Source organism: Calonectris borealis, chromosome Z, assembly GCF_964195595.1.
Source record: "Calonectris borealis chromosome Z, bCalBor7.hap1.2, whole genome shotgun sequence".
Lineage (NCBI taxonomy): Eukaryota > Metazoa > Chordata > Aves > Procellariiformes > Procellariidae > Calonectris > Calonectris borealis.
Window position 1 is genome coordinate 1162823 of NC_134352.1, and position 6000 is coordinate 1168822.

Below are 6000 nucleotides of genomic sequence, written 5' to 3' on the forward strand. Positions count from 1 at the left end.
CCAAGCTGTGGCTCCATCCCGACACCAGCCCCACCAGCAGCAGAGGACAGGACACCAGGGATCTGACACGCTCCAGACACACGCACCCTGCTCTGGCCCCAGCCCTCATCCTGGCTCTCCAAGGAGAGCACTGTCCAGTAAAACATCAGCCTGGTAGACCCTCCATGCCCTAACCCCGACCAGTGGCAGCTCTAATGCTCTTCTCGTTGATGGGAATCTCCACAGAGTACGTTGAAGTAGACTTGCCTTTGTCTGCATGTGCATATGCTCATGCATATAACACAACAGCAGCTTAAGAGGTCAGTATCATATAGCAAAAAAACAGACAGGTTTTTTTTCTAATGAAAATAATACTAATAAGAAAAGTAGTTGTATTTTGGAAAACAAAATAACAACAAAAAGAAAATATGGCCATTACCTTGCATGATTCCCCTACCCTCTTTGTACTTAGCCCAGCTTGTCAAATTTCAGTCTCTGCAGGTATGGGGAAACCTTGCAAAATCCTTACTGAAAACAGCCAGACAAGTGTGCAAATACGGCTCTTTGTTTAACTACGAGGGGAAAGAAATCCTATGGAGACGTGGTGCAGGCTCTAACAGCTTCCCAGGTGCGAGTGGCTGCAGGTTGCAGCAGGTTGTGGAGGTCTGTGCCCTGTGCCACCACTGTGTGCTTCTGCTAGTCCTATCAAGAAGGTTTTTACCAAAGTTTATGAAGTTCTGGCGGGGATGGACCCCACTTTCCCACGGCAAGAGCCAGCCAGGGGTACATCAAGAAATGAAAAACGCAGAATGCGCCAACCAACGTCTCACGACACCCAATTTCTGTTACTGTTCTGCAGCTTCCCTATGCCCTCACATACTTGATTTAACACCCCCAAAAGCCCATTCTCGAAGATGGATGTTATGCTTAAAAACACAGAAGAGAAAGACCTGTTCCCAGAGATCTTGTTGCAGTTATTTTCGTATCACATCAGCGTAGCATAGCCTGCTCTGTGCTGGGAAAATGCTCCAGAACGTCTCTGACAACGAAGGGTTATTTGCCCAAGGCATTGCTGAGACAGAGCATCCGGAGCCTTAGCTAGGTTAAGCGAGTTAAATTGATTATCACTTTCAGGGAACCTTTCATGCAAAAATGGCAGAGGGAATTTCTTCAGATGATGAACAACAGTTCAGACTCAGGAATAACCTTAATTGCAGGCTCCAACTATGAAATTTGTGTAGCAGCTATTCCTCATCATGCTTCCTGTGCTTGGCACAGTACATTTCCCAAGACAGCCATTGACAAAAGGAAAAAGTAACTGCATAGCTAAGGTTATTATAATATGACCTTATTAAATCTAATTATACTCCTGTCGCTATTCCTCTCAGGACTTATTAGAAAAAAGCTTCATTCTTTCCTTGCATGTCTCCATTATGCACATCTCATAATATATTCTTGCCATTAGTAAATCATACTTCTCAAGCATTAACGTTGAAAATTAAGCCTTCAGTGGCAATGAAGTCGCGGTTTTCCTACACAATCACATGACCCCTCCAGAGGACAATACTTGCTTTGTTAAAAATAATTTATGAATGCCTTTATAGAATGGCAGTGAAATCCACTGTGCCCATGCAATGCCCTCACTCTTCCTAGAAGCTGCTCGTAAATGTCCCGATGTCCACCCAGCCCAGCCCTTGATTTGGGGCAGCGGCAATAGCAGAAGCTCTTTGGGGGGACAAGGGAGCCTGCCCACCTAGGACCGAAACACTCTCGTATCCGCATAATATGGCTCCAAACAAAGGTGCAAAGAACAAGAGAGTTAACCTAGGCAGGGGACACTCACAGTGAGGTTTTTATACCGCCATTTCTTTTCCAGCACCATCATTAAATGAATCAAAATAAGAATTATAGCTCCTATGTTATGCTTCATTCCGAAGCTGAGGAAGATTCACTTGACAGCAGATATTAGGAATTCTGCCTGCACTTTTTCTGCAGTTTTTACTTGTACATATGCAGAAGCATAACAAAATTCAGTACAAAGTGGCTGAAGTTGCAAACTACATGCAAGCCAATAAAATGGCAACTCAGTCCCCAAGACTGTCAAATCTGATATAGTGCCAAATAAAGCAACTTTTTCCAAAGCAAATCTTAAAATTTATCTTGCAAATTGCTCCTTGTAAGTTACGATCTCCCATACTGAGGTTTACTCCCCAAGAAATTAGAAAAACTGGGACATGCTAGTTCAACATACTTCATGAGAGCAAAACTTGAGCATGCATTAGCAACTGATAAGCTATTAAAATCACAATATTCGGCATGGATGTTAGCACGCATATACATTTTCCCTAGTTCTTTATATCTCCTCTCATCCTGGGTCTGCATTTTTTATCAAAATGTTTTCCAGCCATGTGAATCACAAGGATGTCGGCCCACTTGTGTATCTGTCCCCTGCACGTGGGAGATACCAGCATCCAGCTTTGTAAATGTAGTGCGGGACACAGCAGGCCATAGTGATATACCCAGCGACTGACACATGGAAATCAACGTGGTTTTGGAAACATTTTGCCCCCAGATTTTAAAAAGTCCGCTCCACCACTATCTCTACAACCCCATGTCACAACATGCTGCCTGTCCTGGATTCAGCTGGGATACAGTTAATTTTCCTTCTGGCAGCTGGTGTGGTGCTGTGTCTTGGGTTTGGTGTGAGAGGAATGTTGATGGCACGCTGATGCTTTAGTTGTTGCTAAGTAGTGCTTACATTGGTCAAGGACTTTTCGGCTTCCCATGCTCTGCTGGGTGCACATGAGAAGCTGGGAGGGAGCATAGCCAGGACAGCTGACCCAACTGGCCAATGGGGTATTCCATACCATATGACGTCATGTTCAGTATATAAACTAGGAGGCGTTGTCCGGGAGGGGGAATTGTGGCTTGGGGATGGGCTGGGCATTGGTCGGCAGGTGGTGAGCAGTTGCATTGTGCATCGCCTGCTTTGTATGTTCTATGATTGTTGTTGTTGTTGTTATTACTACCGCTCTACTTTGTTTTATCCCAATTATTAAACTGTTTTTATCTCAACCAACGAGTTTTCCCACTTTTGCTCTCCCGATTCTCTCCCCCATCCTACCAGAGGGGAGGGGATGAGTGAGCGGCTGCGTGGGGTTTAGTTGCTGGCTGGGGTTAAACCATGACAGTCGTTTTTGGTGCCCAACATGGGGCTCGAAGGATTTGAGATACCAACAGATTAACTAGAGCATATTAAAGAATTTATGTTTGTTAACAGTTGTCAGTCTCAATATTGATTCATCTGCTCTCGATATTAGTTTAACTGATCTGCACCATGCTCTTGTTTTTGCTGTAGATGTTAAAGATTGGTGTTGGTTTTTGCAGTCTGCTGTGCTCCGCAGGGATTAGCGATGTTTTGCCTGGGGGATTTGTTATGAAAACACTGGCCTTGAGCATTATTTGGTATTTGGGTTTTGCACTGAAGCAAAACCAGGACACTGCCACTATTTTGCGTGTTGGCAAACACAAATTTATCCTTGTAATTTTGTAAGTCAAGCAGTATCAAAGAATATAGTACCCGCACAGGCGGTTGAAGTATTTATGGAGCCACTGTGTGAAAACAGCAGTCCCACAGCAGGTTGGAAGCACCGTTCTCCCATGTCTGTCTGCAATACTTGATGGACATTGCCTTGGGTAATCGTACCCAAGAAGCCTTGCTTCCTCTCCAGTTTGGCAGCCACCTTCAGTAACCATCAGCTTATAAAGTACCACGCTCTCACGGCAGCGCTGCTGCTGTGTCACCAACCGCGGTGAGCCCAGCAGGATGATGCCACCGCCGCAGCGTTCCCTGCATGGTCCAGACCTTTCATGTTTCTCCAACCCGTCAGTGCACGAGCACTTCAGCAGCTGCTGGAAAAACTTGCTGCAGCCCTTTCAAAGAGACATATAGTACATAGTACGATGCCCAATATCATCGGGAAGAGTTCAGCCGAAGACACTTGGGTTGTTGACGCCTCCTGCAGACTCAAGAGAGTTGAGCAGGGTCCTGGGCTGACAAGACACGTGCAGCAGCAGATGGAAACAGGAGCAAACACACCCTTACCACAACCTATCTCACAAAAGAACCCGCCCACGCACTGGGGAGCTCTACTGGGTAAACTTGCATCCGTGCTGCTTTTCCAGACGGATGGCTGTAGAGGACAAAGAGCAGTTTGCCGCCCTTGAGTTTGGAGAATCACAGCTATCAGCGTACTCAGTTGCCAAGTCTATGTCTAGGACTGGCTTGCCTTAATCAAATGGATTTAATCAAGATCAGATAAATCTCAGGTAAGAGGCAACTCCGCCTTTATATTATACTCAGATGATAGAGATGGAAATAATGCAAGGCCCACCATACCACCGCCTCTATGTTTCAGTGACGTGCAACAAGAATCCTCTTCCATGAAGAACATGATGTATTAACAGCAACCGTACTTGAGGCAATGTCCGTCAACGTTTCGAACTGCCATGTACCATTTCCCGAGGCTACCACAGGAACAGTCCTCAAAGGACCACCGTGACGTAGCAAACCTCAAGCATCCAGGCTATGGAAAACAGTCCTGTTCTGCCCAACCCTAGCAAGGAGACAGCTTCGCCCAAACAACCAACCTCCTGCAGAGCCCAGTCCAGCTATCTGAGGTGCCTTCTACTAAGCAAAAAAAGGCAATTGTTCTCATCATTCCCACTAATAAATCTCCTGCCTCCTTTGCCTGAGAAAGGCCTCAGAAACATAATGCTGCAGACAATAGCAAGCTCATTTTTCAAGGGCAAAAATAGTTAAGGTCTCCAGAACTGAAGAACCTTGTTTTGTAGAAGAGCAAATGCAAATAAAACAAAAACACATGAACTGCATCTCCAACCTAGGTCCTTTCTTCTGCCCTTCTCCAGCTATCCCTGCCTGCCTTCGCCCCTCCCTTACCAACCCGCAATACTCTGAAACACCCTCTGAAGTCCTACAGCCTTAATTTATGTTCAGGAGCTTTTACTCATTGCTACGCTCAAATGACTGCAGCAAACTGCACGTGCAGGTCACATGCAGCTTCAAAGACTAAAAACAGGATCCACCAGTCCATCTGAACCAGCGTCTGTTTAAGTGCAGCTGACAAAAAAGCATGAGAAATGGAGAACAGAAGGATAGCTAAACTGGATCATTTGGTTTTAAGATTACAAACTTCTGATCATGTATTTCTGGAACTATCACGATTCCTGCAGATTGCAAAAAAAAGTTTCCCTTACAGGACTGCAAAAATCAATCTAAGGACAGAATTATGGAGCTGAAACAGATTATTGTTTTAATTTCTAAAAGCTGCTAAGCTTAATTTTTTTTAAGACTAAGTGGTCATTAAATATGTTTTAATTCAGATTATCAGTATGATTTCTTACATAGTCATTGATCTGCTCATACTCATAACTAAGTTATCTCACTTACTAACAAAAGTGCTGACAACCTGCAACAGTGCCAAAATCCTTTTTATTTACCTTCAAATAAAACAAATTATGTTAAAATGTGATTATTCATTATAACAGAAGTAAAACGATTCTGTATACTGTATTTTGCAAGACATCAGATCTTATAATCTGTAATTTTTCAAAGCTGGAAAGCTGATTACCTTATCATTTTTACATTAAAAAAATAGGTTTATTGTTGATAAATATTTGGAGAGAGTGCTTATGATGCAGTGTAGCAAAAAAGGGATTCTTGTTTCCCTCGGGATTATCTTCAATAAAGTTTTCACTCAACAGCACAACTGAAAATATCACCTTCCTACAGAGGAGGTGGGCAGCGGCTCGTCAATGAGAAACTTCGAGACTTTGCAGCATTTGCCTGTTTACACTTTACATGCTTTTACTATTTGCAGTAATTAAAATACGAATAAAATCCCACAATAGTGACAACAACTTAAAATTAGGATGTATTTTCATTTGATTAAAACAACTTACAGTGTTAAGTGCAGTTAAACAGATTGGGACCGATCTCTT

At 43.6% G+C, this 6000-nt stretch overlaps 1 protein-coding gene across 1 annotated transcript in view; it reads right to left on the reverse strand.

Annotated features, from left to right (window-relative positions):
• The window catches only part of RHOBTB3 (Rho related BTB domain containing 3), a 53565-nt gene that overhangs the window by 24648 nt on the left and 22917 nt on the right, over positions 1–6000 (reverse strand). The window lies entirely within an intron of this gene.